This window comes from Sander lucioperca, chromosome 17 (assembly GCF_008315115.2).
Source record: "Sander lucioperca isolate FBNREF2018 chromosome 17, SLUC_FBN_1.2, whole genome shotgun sequence".
Taxonomy (NCBI): domain Eukaryota; kingdom Metazoa; phylum Chordata; class Actinopteri; order Perciformes; family Percidae; genus Sander; species Sander lucioperca.
Genome location: NC_050189.1, coordinates 972,065 through 988,438, shown reverse-complemented (window position 1 = coordinate 988,438; position 16,374 = coordinate 972,065).

The following is a 16,374-nucleotide window of genomic DNA, read 5'->3' as shown; positions in this document are numbered from 1 at the left end:
CTAACAGAATACGTTACAAATTACATTTTACACTACCACTTTATGCTAAAGGGGCCACTAGAATCAACACAAACTGAAAGTTACATGTAGACACTTTAAAGGAGAACTCTGGGCAATTTTTACGTTAATCTTGATCGCTATACGTATGTGAGTACTGTCGATAGCAAAAAAAAAAACAAGCCGAATCGGTGCTAGCAACATGGAACTGCTGCAGCTAATGCCGGGAGCTCCCAGTTAGCTAGAACGGCAGTTTTGGGGGCATAAAATAAAGAGTACCTTTGTTGCCTCTTAGCAGACACAAAATGCAATTAAAATGTCTGTGCAACATGAACAGGGCCCTTACATGACAACAACATGCGTTTTCAACTCAGACATTGTTTAAATTCACCTACCCTGTTAGCTGCTATCTGCCGTCTGGGATGAGTGAGTGTGTTCAGCCAGGCTTCGGTAACAATCATCAAGCAGCAGTTCTGTGTGTATTTGTAGCATATATATCCATTTTGTGTGCGATCCATCTGGTGTTGGTGAAAAGTAGTCTGCAGTGGCAAACTGTGTGTTAGTTGCCTTAGCCAGGCTAGCAGGCCCGACCGGCATCCTTCTACTTCCTCCCCGCCTTCCCCGCCTGCCGCGGCCGACAACAATCCACGGGCACCCGCTGGTCTGGTGGATGTCCTCCAGCGGACAGTTCATGCTTTCGCGGCGAAATTTTTGCAGCGAAAAAAGTTTATTTCCCCCTCAAAAATAGGTAATTGAGCACTGTAGTGGTTATGATCATATCAGTGACTGGGTCAAAGACGAATAAGGATTTAAAATTTGAAAATAAATGAAAGTGTCAAAAAATGCCAGCTCAAGCAATTTCTATTTTCATTAGAGTGTTCTATATACATCTCAACAGGAATTTAATTTAGAAATGCAATTTTTTTTTTTTTGATGAATCATGTGATTTATTCCATGAAAAATGTCCTTCCTGGGTAACGGGAATGGATTTAAAAAATATTTAAATGTCTACCTTTTTAGCATATAAATGTTTAGGCATATCCATAGTTACAGCTAATCAAACGCACACAAGTTTTTAACACAATTAATATGATATATTTGGGTATTTATAATTAAATGGGCTCATCGTTTGATTTTGGTCACACAATATTCCATGCCAAAAACAGAAAAATGATGAAAGAAGTCTTAAAATGCTTTACAGTAAAGGTTATCAGGTTATTATTGTATACTCAACTGAGGAAAACATGATTGTGTAATATACCATGAAAATCTGAGTTAAATTACTTGACTGTGTCATTGTTACTCGGGATCACATCCCGTTAGCCAGGAATGACATAATGCAAAAATGCCATAAAAGATTAAAGAAATACATATTATTTTATTAATATAATCTAACATTATCAACACAATGCTTGAAACGTGATAAATACTAATAAAAAAACTATTTTCATTGACATGTCCAATCTGGATAACAGAGGACATGTCCTGGGTAACAGAAGATCTTCGTTATCCAGGAAGGACAAACTGTTATCCAGGAAGGACAAAAACATGATTTTCCCACCAAAACTCTGTCAAACATGGCATACTCAGCTAAAATATATCTTAGCCTTTAAAACGTTAATGCCATATTTCACATGAAATAGGCATTTTTTTAAATATCAAAACATCAAATATGTTTTATTAGCGTTATCCAGAAAGACACATGATTTTTGGACATAGTGCACCAGTGACCGAAAAAGCAAAATAAAAACTTTTTTAAGAGAGAATTACTAAACTCTCCAGATGTTTTGGGGTCCTCCATAATCTTCTTTATGATGTAATATCATATTTCATGACTATGCAATTGCATTATGGGTAATTTATGGATTTTAAGGTCTGTTACCCAGGAAGGACATTAGGGAAATCCAAAAGTAAGGACAAAAGTATTTCTTGAGTAACATTTTAAATAAGGGTAGCATTGTTACTATATTTGTAGGTATCACTGCAAACATCGACACAATTATGCCAAAGTAGATAATTAATGCTCTTATTATTATTTTTGACATTTTCGTCACATTTTTATACTTAGATTTTAAGCCCGGACGTTACCCAGGAGGGACAGTTTGGTACTTCTGAGCTCAACAGCTCTTTGAATTTTATTTTTTTGCAATAAATACCTATTAAAGTGAGTAAAGAGGGGAGAGTTGAGTAATATAATGTAGTTTTTTAAAATTAATATTTATCTTTTGCATTATGAATATGCTTTGGACACCATAATTGACATGCCACGTCTTTGACTATGTAACTACATGGAAACGGGCCAAATGATGCCTGTTTCTTGTAAAGTAACAGCGTTACAGAAGACTAGCTCTAGTCTTGCGCTCGCTATTACTATTGGCTGGCGGAACCTGAACGTACTGGGGGGCCGTATCCGGTGATCGAGACTATAAAACTTTCCGGCACCCATCCTCCTCCGTCTAGATAGATAGATAGATAGATGGGATCTGTTAACCGCCAACCGCCAGGAGCTATGCGTTGTGAGGAGAGGCTTACCCCCTTGGTCTTTCCACTGCCGTGCCAGCGGCTACAGGTTGACACACAAGCAAACGTTTGTTTGTACTTTAAATAGTTAATTTCCCGGAAAAGTGGATTATTTTCGGTGTTCTGGGAGCAACTTGGATCGCCCGAAGCACACACCTGGTGTTTCATTCCTGCAGAAGAGAAAACAACACCTTCTCATCGAGTCGACATAGCTTCTTTCCTGCTGCCTCTGCTCATAAAGTTATTAGTAGTATGATTGTTTTCACCATGGATAAAAGCAGCACTGCGCTAACCCACGAAAAAGTTAACTAGTAACGTTAACGTTAGCTGTATAGATAGACGATTAATCTAATGCTAATTTAGCCAGCTAGCACACTCCGCTCTGCCTGCCTCACTCCCCCGGCACAAAGAGACATCATTCGAGATGATAGCTGACAACACAGCCGGGACATGTAGCAATAGCTAGTTACCGTTAGCCCCAGCCAGTGCCGGGTGCTAACGGCAGTTTAATGAAGCGTCGGGAAACAGAGAATTGCAGACCCAGGCATCCTAGTCACAACATCGGCCATCCATAATGTTAGCTAGCTAGCTAGCTACGTCTCCGTAAACGCTAACGGTGTTTGTACCGAAAATCTCCTCCCTGCCGAATTTCTCCCCCCTTCGCGTTTAGCTGTCTTTATAGTTAGCTAGCTAAATTAACCCGACAACAGGTGTGTTAAAGTGCCCATATTATGAAAAAATCACTTTTTTTGGGATTTGGGGTGTTATGTTGTGTCTCTGGTGCTTCCACACACATACAAACTTTGAAAAAAATCCACCCATGCTGTTTAGAGTGAGATACGGTTTCTGAATGTGTCCTGCCTTCAGTCTCTGGGTGAGCTGTTCAAAATCAGCACGGCTTGTGACATCACAAGCCGAAACGAGCAGGCTAACCGCAACCATTAGCTCGTAGCGTTAGCATGCTAACGCTATGGCTAACGCTAGCATGCTAACGCTAGCATGCTAACGCTAGCATGCTACCTCGTTCTAAATAGCAAAGCACTGCTACAACACACACAAGTTCACCATAATCTACAAAAGAACTACTTACATGTGCGCCCTCATTTAGAAGTCTCCCAGCTAATCCTGCCTTGTAACTGAGCAAAGTTGTAGAAACAGCCTTTCTTTTACTGTCTATGGAGCTAGCTAGCTGACATGATCTACATCTGAGCTACTGGGCATGTGCAGTGCAATCAAAGATAGTACAGAAGAAGAAGAAGAAGAAAAGAGGTCTCACTCTGTAGCTAAAACAGAGACCAGCTGAAAAGAGGATCTGCAGCAGTGAGAGAGAGCGCTGCAGTACAACACAAATATGGTGTTTTTTGAAAATTAAACCATGTAAACCGATTCTGGTACAACCTTAAAATACAATTATGAACCTGAAAATGAGCATAATATGGCTGCTTTAAGCACCAAAACGAATAGTTGAGATTACAGAAAAGTGAAGGGGGAGATCGGGCAGCTGGGAGATGTTCTGCTGCTGCTAACAACAGCAATTGAACATCATCGCCGCCGTGGAGAGTCCCCCTGCAATCCCCACCCACACCCGTCTCTCAGTTGAGTCAACTCTCTCGTTGAGTAGCTAGCTAGCGTTACAACAAACCCCGTCCGCCCGGTAAAATCCAAAAGATGACATTGGCACGTGAAATAGACTGTGATAGTGTGGTAAAACCTGCTAACATTAGCCGCTAATGTTAGCTTGCCGGCTCACTAGCTAACTGGTCAGCCAGCTACCAGTGCAGATTGAATCAAGAAAAACGTAATTATGTTGGGGAAACTGCAGCTATTTTATTAGCATGATATGAATAAACGTTACTAAACGTAACGTGAATAAACTTGAATGGGTAAACTCGTCTGTGAACAGATGCATTCTAATCAACAATCAGCGTTTAGCAATAAAAACTCCCATAATTCCACGCAACTTCCCTACGTCATCAAACGTCTGTGTTTACAATCCATTGTTTTGGTTGAGAGACCTCTAGCGGCGCAAAGTTACATATTGTATGTTTAATGTGATTGGACCGCCGCGTCCCAGTTTTGCTGTGAATGTATTATTGATCACGATATTGTTGAAACTGAAAATGGTACACTGCCTCCGCTGCGGAGCTTAATTACTGTACAAGCAAGAGAATAAATCCTCCGTTCGCCAGTCCAACCACAGGGTTGTTACCTCGTGCCCTTGTGTAGGCAAACGGGTTTATTGTCGCCGTACAGAGTCAGCTGTTTAGCTCACCAGAGGCATTAAATAACATTACCCTCGTTAGACAAACTCTCAGACCTCTGCCATGACGTCAGTCAGGCCAGAATCCTGAGTAAACGAGAGGAGTGGTTATGGTTAGAACCTCGAAAATCAAGACTCCATGGGCCTCATGTACTAAGGCTTTTGTGCCCACTTCAGGCGTATTTGTTTCGCAACGTGCGCGTAAAAGCATGGCGAGGTAATTTATGTACAAACATGCTGCACTGAGGTAAAAGCGCAGACTGCCTGTCATGGGAACTGAAAATGGCAAATTGCGCTTTTCCGTGTCATGCATACGTATTCACGGGAGGGTCAAGGGGAAAATGGGAAAATGAGCGTAAAGTGCGCCTAATTATGTATTCCGCGGTATGTACAAAAACCGCCTGTGACAGCGCGCCACTATTTTGCAGTGAAAATTCTCCGCCTCTTAAGAGCAGGTGTAAACCAGCCGCAAGCGGGTTTCCTCGCATATGCCTCCTGATGAAATGGCAGCAGTAATCCGAGCAAGACAAAGATAGGACAAGGAGACGAGCTGAAAAGATTTTTGCCACAAGGATCACACTTTTTCAGCTGAGTGAACAGGAAATTATTAACACATCATAGATTAAGCAGCCATGCAATATTATAGTTAGGCTACTGGAAGAAATCAAAGATGACATTGAATCTCCAACTCAGCGTTCACATTCCATTCCAGCAGTTGTTAACTCCTCGCTACTGTTACGATTCTGGGATTAAAGGACCCAAATGCAGGGAGGGGCAGGCAGGAGAAGGTTTGTTAGGTCTGATTTATTAGTCAAAACACAAAAATGAACAAAGGGAGTCCTGGGTGAAGCAGCAGGCAAAAACCGATTCCAAAACAAGTAAAAGGCATCCAAAAAAACCAAGGGAGTCAAAAACCAGGGAAATACAGGAGGGGTAGAAATAGACCAGAACAGACACGGGGACGCACATAAACTCACACGGCACAAGGACACAAAACAATCTGACAAGACACAAAGGGAAACACAGAGGCTAAATAAACTAGGAGACAAGCAAACCAGGAACAGGTGAGACAACAGGTGAAACACATCAGGGCGGGGCAGGACAATCAACCAAGGCGGGAAAACACAAAGTAAAGCTGGACATGACAAGACAGAAAACAGACTATCAAAATAAAACAGGAAACAGGAACAACTGACAGAAAACATGAAATCAACTAAACACAGAAACTTGACACAACACAACAGAGAACACAGGAATTAACCAAAAAACACACAATACACACACAGTCAAGACAGGGTAAACACCATAAACAAGGGGATGACTAAACAGAAGTATACAGAATAAATATACAAACACAGGAAAACATACAGAAATAATAATACAGGAAACCGAAATATACAAAACCAGGCAACAGAAATGTCCAAACCATAACAGCTAGATTACAAATATTGGCATCAGGATCATTTCAAACAGTCATCAATAGCATCAGCAGTGGGAATATCGCTCAGCCTTATCATAGCACAAGTACTTAACGCTTTGCTACAGCGCAATTTACGGTATAGTGGGCGGAGAAAGGCGCTGATTACCCGATGAACTGCAGGTTTGGTAAATACAACGTAAGCTGAAGCATGCGCTTGGCCATGGCGCTGATAACGCTATGTTTGCAAATGTATGTACATGAGGGCCCAAGTGTTTCTTTCTCTAAACGTGCTTTTCTCTCCTCTTTCTCACTAACCGAACACACACACACACATTAGCTAACGGCTAGCCCATAGCCACGCAGTCCCCCGACCGCCATCTTGGATCTCGCGGTGTCTCATCCGCCACCTTGATATCGCGTGGTTTAGCTACCCACGTGGTCTCATCACCTCCGCCCCTTTCTCTCTCACACACACACCCACACACACATGTTCACCTGTTTTGCTTTTGTTGTAGTTTGTAACAAGTATATAGGTTTATTGATTGAAGAACTATTGATTGACAATTAATAATTTGGAAGTTAAATAAATTCTATTATACTTTAAAGAGCAGTGGTTTGTGATTATTTGTGTATCTGTTGTAATAACAGCTGGTTGAACAGGACAGTGCTCGAATTTCACCCTTCTTTTGTTCCTTTCAAAGATACCAGATCAATTAATCAAATGAATTAAGATCTGTATTTTAAAGGGAACACCACCTATGAGACTGTTTCACAGTTCAGTTATTGGTCCCTGATTCCAGGGTGGTGCCCCGTTTTGATTGTTTGTCAATTCGGTAAAGTTATTAATACACATATTCATAACTTTATTAATATTGATAAAACATCTTTGATACATTGCCAATAATTGAATCTGTACCCTTACCAATTCCCAACAGTGATATGGAAATAGGTGTTGGGACTCCGAGGTGTAACCCTCAGAGGGAGTTGTTGTGTAGTTGATGGCCTATTGTGGCGCTCTGTGGTGCAGCGTGCACTTTCACTATGAGCTATGTGCAGGATCTGAAAACATCTGATTGCACCCACTAGTTGTAGAATCAAAAAAAGACACCAACTACATATATACCACAACAATTTTCACCAGCATTCTTTCATTCAAAGGATACAGATGGTGTAAGATGCTTGAATCACAAACACAGGGAGTTAACTAGTTATTTATAATAAAAATTATTAATTCATATTTCCTGTGTGTTTTTTTCTGCCAGTGACACCAGCGTTGTGTTCAAGAGGAATGGGCCATAATTTGAGGTCAGGTCAGTCTTTCAAACTCCACATTTCACCACTCAAGTATCAGAACTTGTCCTATCCCATTCCAAAGGAATGCAACTGAGAATTTGTTTTTTTTTTAATTTAGAAACCCCAACCAGTGTGTCCGTAACAGTTCACAGCATTTTACTGTTTGATTTGATTTCATCTCTCAGATAAGTCAGTTTGTGTATCACCTGTCTGCTGATCTGAGTGCATCTCTGCAGTAACATTGTTGCACAGCCATAGCTAGCATTGAAGACATGGAGCTCATGTCCATAGTGTCATAAGCCATGTGTCCACTGCATGGTACAGCTCTGCTCCAGCGTTAAAACACTGCAGACCACTGATTGGTCAGGGAGAAACATTTCCTCTGTTAGGTTGCCACGTTGAAGATGATATCCCAGCAGTTTCACTACGGTGGTCAGCTGAAAATGACATGGGAAGCCTGGGCGCAGACCGTGTGGAGTCCTGAAGCTGTGGTCTGCATGACGGGCACTGATGATCAAACACTGTGCTGTGGTATGCTGAAGAGCCCCTCTGTCTGGAGAAACCTTTATATGAAATATGTGTATTCCAAGTCTTGGCTTAGAACCTAAAAACACAATGATAAACGGTATGTATCAGTCTTACAGGCAGTGTGGATTAAACTTCCCAGAATCAAAGTGTAAAGGGGTAAAAGGTCAGTAACAGTGGATTCTGGGATCAAAATGTTGATCTCCTGTCTCTCGTGGATGACTAAAACTGTGCCATGCATGTTCTTTTTCTGTCTGTCTAAGTGGGTGGTCTGAAAGAAGAAAAGTTGGAAGTGGTCCAGTTATAGTGGGCAAGGAAGAATGGCTCCTGCTCTCAGGCTCAGCAGGCATGCTCTGGAACAAGCTGCAGACTGGAGGATCAACGTTAGAAATGTCTCTGTGGAGGCGCTGGTGGCTGTTCAGCCGTCTTCTGCAATATTTAGTCTTGGTGCAAATGTGTGCTGTTCCAGTTCATTCACATTTCCACTTGTGCACAAGAAATATAAAAATCTAAAGGTCACCCTTGCTCATGATATTTCCATTTGATTTTAATTTACCTCATTACCTTTCCTCTAGCATCATCAGCTAGGACAAGCTTTCCCTGTGTAAAGGCCTCAGCATGCTTCCATCATGTGTCCACTCCAACCACGCCTAAAGGCAACAGTGTGCACACCTGTTACACATGGCCACACTGCCATGACCCTCTCTGCCTCCTCCATTTTTCTCCAACAACTTTGTGTTTTGCATTTCTTTGTAGTCTCTGAAAAGATTAATCTTACAGGTGTTGCACTCAGTTGAATACACAAAATGGACAGAAAAAGTTGTTGCATCTTATAATCATTATTTAAAAGTTTCTCGCTCGAACCGGAAGTTGTTCTGTCTCTCCTCAGTGAAGGCCGTCTCAAAGCTCTTATTTCTGCATTAAACAAATTACACAATGTAGCTTTTGGGGAGCCTTATTTTTCAGTGCATACATGAATGTGCCCGCCTACATGCAAAAATATACCATCAGCTTTTAAAGGTCATCCTTCTGAGATTTGGTCCAAGAACAGCTTAAAGGTTGGAGGTGATTCATTGTTCCAAAACTGAAGTATAGTACATTTCTTAGCTAAATATGTTATAGTATTTAATATTCTGCATTGTTTTTTTTATCTAATCTGAATGAAAATCTGGCATATCATTTAATCAATAGAAACAAGGGTTTAAAATCAAATCCTATTTTCAAAGCTTATTCAGTGAAGAAATGAATCGAATATCAGAAAATTTTTTCGCAGATCGCATTAATAAATGTTCCGTCTTCAGTTTGACATCTAGGACAGTTTGGGGAGTTATCTTTGGAAATTTGATGCATCTTTATAGGAGTGAGTATTTACAGATAAACTGGCTTCTGTGACAAAGTTGGTTAGATTCCATGCACTCACCACTTGTCTCTTGGTGCTTGTGTTCATTTGTCCACATTTATTTTACACATTGCTCTAGTTATTTTCATATGGTATTCATTTTCAGTTTGCTATGTATGTATTTATGTTACAGGACTTACTATCCCGGGTTTGTTTGTGTAAAATATTACATTCTTACCTCAAGCACTGGTTTAAAGCAAACACACAACTACAGTTTAGTTTCAGTTAGATTTATAAAGATGTAGGTTTGTTTCTGCATACTCACCTTTTCTTTGTTCCTTTGGTTGGTCACCATGCAGGAATGTTTGTGGATGCCGTCCAGCATTTCGATGTATTTCAAGTATTGATGATGTCATCACTGACATCACGGGAAAGAACCAAGGGATGGGGGGTTTCCTGTGTTTAGTGATTTGTCATGTGTTTGGTTTAGGCATTTGAGGGGTAATTGGGGAGAGTTGCATACCTCAGAAAAAGAGTACTTTATCTGTGTAAATAAGTACAAACTATCTAGCTTTGTTAAGAGTGTGATAATGTTCAAAATGTTTGGGGAGATGGAAGAGCCTGCTGCCAGAAACACCTGCGTTGTTTCATTTGGTTGAGTAGTTTTTTTTGTGCAAGTGTAGTTTCAAGTTTATTTGTATTTTTATTTGTTGTCATTTTCCCTCATTTATACGTGTTGGGCACACTGTAAATTAATCAGCACTGCTTGGAATTTAAGAAGTCTGACACTCTTGCAACGTAACACAACAGCTTCCTTGATTTTGTGATTTGTAAATGAGGAGATTGGAGCTCAGTCCCCCGGCAGTCTAAAATTATAGCAGCTTTATAACGGTTGGTAGATGAATCTGACGACTACTGTATGAAGAGAAGCAGAGAAGAGAAGGGGTGCCATGTCTATCGCGATACACCCTCCCCCGCCGGTCTAGGCGAATGTTGCAACTCCTCACTAACTATAAGCTATCAAAAAGGAGAGTTTTAAGTTCACTCTTAAATGTGGTGACGGTGTCTGCCTCCCGAACCCAGACTGGGAGCTGGTTCCACAGGAGAGGAGCCTGATAGGTGAAGGCTCTAGCTCCCATTCTACTTTTAGAGACTCTTGGAACCACAAGTAACTCTGCATTATGAGAGCGCAGTGCTCTAGTGGGACAATAAGGTACTATGAGCTCTTTAAGATAGGATGGTGCTTGACAATTTAGAGCTTTGTAGGTCAGGAAAAGGATTTTAAATTCAATCCTGGATTTTACAGGAAGCCAATGCAGAAAAGATAATACAGTAGAAATATGATCTCTTTTCTTAGTTCATGTCAGCACACGCGCTGTAGCATTCTGGATCAGCTGGAGAGTCTAAAGCTGCAGACACACTGACAACCAGCAACTGCTGCTCCCATTTTATCGTTATATGGCACTATAGACTGTTCACGTTACAGCGTTTTACTTAGTTTATAATACTTCTATTTTACATCTATTGGTGAAGTAGCACTGATCACTTTGAGGGGGGGGATACATTTTGGACAGTAAAACTCTATCTGCACCTTTAAATAGAGCCATACTGTATTCATGTGTTCATATAGCATCATCTCCTGTATACAGCAGACCTACCAAAGGCTTCAAGCAGCAATCTTTCATTTGTAAACGATTTAACTAGCATTCCAAATGGAGACAAGAAAAAGAAAAAGTGGCTGCTCAGACTCCTGGATTAATTTAAGCTATTTCCCCCTGAGAGAATGGAGGGGGGGGTTCAGAGTCCAGGCCAGGCAGCGGGATATCCTGTTTGAGTTTCCAAATACAATTTCCTCCAATGAAGAGGGGGAGACCTTCGAAATAATCTCCCACAGAAGACACACAGAGACATTGATTGTCACCCTGGCACGAGGCCAAGGCTGAGGAGAAAGCCCTGTCCCCCCCCCCGCTGAGTCTCTGGAAGGTAGTCAAAAAAGCACCTTGAGGAAGTCATTAAAGCTCAAGGTTGTTGAAAAGTCTCTCCTTCCTCCCTCATCTCACCTCCCTGTGCTGTCTGAAGGCACGCTACTCCCAGAGTTTGGGACTTATTAGACCAGAAGCAGGTCTGGCTTCCAGGAACACATGATGGCGATGTAATCTAGGGTTGGGCATTATTCAAATTCCCCTACTGACGATATTACTTTAGGAGAAATAACGTATGTGATAATGTACAACATTTTTGTCCAAAATAAAAGCTGAAGAGGAAGGCAGCACATATATATAAATATCTATGGACTGGAGACAGATATGTTGCAATACCCATAAGTGGCTATATGTTCAGAATGTTGTGTTCATCTTTATAAAAACAGTTATTTACACATCTTCAGCAAACCTAGCACAGATTGAATCTTCTTTACAATCAGACTTCAATTTTTTACAGGCCTGGCAAACAAATTAATACTTAACAAAGAGCAAATCTCATATTATGTTTTTTGGCACACGTCAAAGCATCAAATCTAAATCTAGAGATTCATCATATACTATCAAATGTCTTGATGGAATACCTCTGCAGAAAGCGGAACACAGTAAATACCTAGCAGTATGGTTGGACTCAGAACTTTCATATAAACACCATATTAGTCAAGTTATTAAGAAATTGAATTTTTCTGTTGTGACTTTACAGGTCCAGACACTGTTTTCTTTGTTAGAAAGAAATTAGCATCACAACTTATTTTACCCATATTTGAATATGCTGACATTATTTATCAGTGTGCCTCTAAAACTCAATACTGTTAACAATAGATTAGCAAGATTTGTCCTTGGATGTTCTTTATCAACTCATCATTGCACAATGTATGAATCCCTCAATTGGCCTTCTCTTACATCAAAAATACATCAACATTGGCTGCAATTTCTTTTTAAATGTATTCATTGTAATTATGCTCTCTATTTAAAGCAGCTGATGGTTCTTTTCCCTTCCACTTACCAACTAAGACACTCTTCACAATAATTTTTTTCTTTTCCTGCAGTCTCCAAGTGTATAGCTAAAAAAGCATTTATGTTCAAAGCTCCATCTGATTGGAATAGTTTACCTGTCAACATTTGATCTGTTTCATCTCTATACTTGTTCAAAAATGCTCTTTTATCTTACTACAGGAACAGTTTTCCCCCTGTCTGGTCTACATATTTTAGTGTGAGTATGCCTTCACTGTAGCCTATTTATTTTTATGTTGACACCATGTTGTGCTATTTCATTTTGAGATTATTTTCCATTGGATATTGAAGTTGATAAAAAAGTGTTTTGGCATGGCTGGTGGAGTGGCTCTATATCCATGGTATTAGAAGGGGGATTTTATTCTCACATTTTGTTTTGTTGTGCATGATGGCAGACCCTATGTATCTGCATGAGGAAGTTGAAGTTGAGTAAAACTATTGATGAGTTGACTTGGAAAAAAAGTTAAAATATTCTTGCAAATGAAGTGAAGAAGTTCAAGTTCTGAAATTCGTTATTTATTTTCATGAATAAAAACCTTTCAAAACACCCCCCCCCCTCTGTTTTTCTCACAAATCACACCCTGAATATATCCGCTTTATGTCCAATAACTAAGTTTAATTCAGATGAAGTTGGCTATATTTATTGTGTGGAGCTGAATAATAACTTCAAGTACATACATCGTAGAAAACGTGCAGGGTCCAGCTCATGTAAATCAGCCATATCAGAGTGTTTGCATCACAGCCTATAGCTGTGTCTCCCGCTGGAGAAGCTGATATCAAAATAAAGACCACCAAAGCATCCGTGGTCTCTGGTGTCTGTTTGCAAAGGGATTTTAGCCCCCCGACCACTTGGACATTGTCATTAAATTTGCACAAAGCTGCAATAATTCAAAGACACTTATCATATGCTTTTGGCTTGCTTGTGTCCCACGTTTCCTCCTGTGGCCAATCGTGTTGACCTTCCTGTCAGCTCCCCTGTGGAATTCTGGGTGGTAGGCGATTCTGCCTTTCTCCCCCCTTCAACACCCCCCCCCCACATTATGCATACAAATTAGCCTTTCAAATATCAGATCAAGTTATGTAAAGAACAGAAGCAAAGCAGACTTCAAAGGGGAGGACGACGAGGGATGCTGCACGCCGAGGCTTCAGCCAGCGCTCTCAACTGGCCCAGTCCTCAGACGCCCCCTCCCTCTCCCCCTCAGACCCCCTGCACTACCAAAATGGGTCCAGCCTTTTGGAGCGAATCCCAATCCCAAACCTGGTCTTTGATTTCAGGGGGCTTGGCACTGTTCCTTCTCTGTTCCTGCTTTGTTCCTCTTGATGGATCTAGTCGGGCTAGCGAACCGTGACCCCTGCCAGCCCACCCCGTCTGTGTGAGCACGCACACACACACACACACACACACACACACACACACACACACACACACACACACACACACACACACACAGACACCAACATACAATGCCAAGCCACCACAGAACCCAACAGAAAGGAGGGGAAAATGGAGAGAGAAAAAAAGTCGATAAATGTGCTGAAAGCATCTGTGAACCAAAGTCTCATCCCTGACAGAGATTACAGGCGCGGTGAGTGTCGTTGCTGCTTTCATTGTGTCTGTTCTGATAAGTTAGCCATGTGTGATGGGCGAGGAGGAGAGTCTGGGCCGCTGCCTATTCAGCTGCTCTGAACCACCTGCCACCAGATGGACCAAAGTGGGAACTTAAACAAGGAAGAAGGAAAAAAACACTTCAATTCCCAGCTCATTCTCTCTCTAAGTGTCTTATCAAACCCAGCATTTTATCTGCTTTAACTGTGCTGCGTTGACAAGCTTGTACAGTCGCTCGAAGCAGAATAATTCATGCTGGGACCTTTGTGTGTGCTGAAGCCGAAAACAAAGCATCAAGCAGCTTCTGAGAGGCTACAGGAACTCACTGAGATATCTTTCAATGACCAGCATGTGGATAGTAGTTTATAGAATGCACTCATACTGAAGCATAGTTCACTTCTACATTCAGAAAACACTGTAAAGTGTATCCAATTGGGTCTTTGTCTCTTTTTGATTATTTTTTGGGGCTTTTCCCTTTATTAGATAGTGACAGTGGAGAGACATGAAAGGGGGAGAGAGATGGGAGATGACACGTAGCAAAGGGCAGCAGGTCAGATTCGAACCCGCGCCGCTGCAAAGGACTCAGCCTACATGGGGCACATGCTCTTACTGGGTGAGCTAGAGGCCGCCCCAGTAATTTTCATTTCTAACAGTTGTGATAACATCGCACTCACCAAAGTAACTTGTGGATATCTGGGTTAGGGTTTATATGGATATCTAACCCTAACCCTAACCCCGTTACCCTTTCAAAAAACAGTAACTACCCTTCTGAAAAACAGTAACTACCCTTTTCAAAAAACAGTAACTACCCTTCTGAAAAACAGTAACTAATCATTCGTTACTCTTTCAAAAACAGTAACTAATCATTAACTACCCATGTTTTTGTGTACCTTATTGTAAAGTGTTACCGGGAAAGATTTTATGATTTAAGAAAAGTGTTCTCATGCATCACTGAGAGATTATGTGACAAAGCCCTGATAGATAATAAAATAGAGCCCGCTGCTACTCTGACATGGCATACCTGTCTCATTGCAACATATATCCAACGCACCCTGTTTCTTCACTAGCTAAACAGCTGCCTGGCTAGGCAAGGTTCACCAACATTGCTAGAAAACGTATGTGAACCTCAAGGATTATCAGTTCATTTAAAGGGTCAGGTGTTTCAATCAATGGGAGCTGTGAGTTTAGCTGCCACCGCCCTATTGAAAGAATGTAAACCTATTAAAGTCTGTTCTATTTGGTACAGGCTCCGCCCTCTAAGGCTGTCACTAGCGGATTTATCCCATGCGTGCAGGCGCAGCACTGAAAGAAGTTATCCACGCCTACCAACTGTGTGGGCTTCACCTCGGTCACACCTATAAACAGTGATGAGACCGGACAATCACAACCACCGTCAAGTCTTTTCAGAGACAGTGGAAGTGAACAGGAAGTGAACAGGAAGTGAGCAGCGGCCTTCTTCACAGACTGTAAATTCGCCATCCAATTTGTGATGATATGCTGTTATTAGCAAAAAGGGGGAAACAGCTAGCCTGGCTCTGTCCAAACTTCCCTAATGCACCCCCTTACTTTTGGCACCCCCACTCGGATCACACCCATCTTTAGACTTTGCTTTCATTTTGATCTCAGCTACACACCTATATAGTTTTCTGACTGCATCTTGAATGGTTGTGGTTCAGACAGAGAGACACACACACACACACACACACACACACACACACACACACACACACACACACACACACACACACACACACACACAGACAGACACAGAGAGAGAGAGAGAGAGACAGACAGACAGACAGACAGACAGAGAGACACACAGACAGACAGACAGACACACACACACACACACACACACACACAGACAGACAGACAGACAGACAGACAGACAGACAGACAGACAGACTCCGGGGAACAAGGCAGCAAAGTGATCTCCACTTTGGTGAAATGGGGCATGCACAAGCAAGAAACTGTAAAACATTCATTTTTAATAAAATGAAAATGAAAAAACAAGCTGGCAGATATTTTGGCAGGCACAATAGGTGGCGGCAATTGTAATTTACCATTTAAATAAGAAGAAGAAAAAGAAGCAGTCAAATGTTGCGTTATTTCATTTCACTACTGAAAAAAATCAGCATGAATTTCTATCAACTCTCGTGACAATGAACCACAGAAATTATACTTGGACTTGACTATACAGGCGATGGCGCTGTGCAGATGGCCATTCCTCTAGAGCCAATCCCAGTTATTGCGGCTGTAAGCAGTCCAAAAAAGTGCTGCCGCAAGGGACTATTGTCATCACTGTAAGATGACTTTACTCTTAAAATGAATCCTCAGACTACCTGGCTACACTTTCATATGTCAACACTAAGGCTTACGATCGGAGATCCCGCTTGACAGCATCCGAAGCAGAACCAGAAT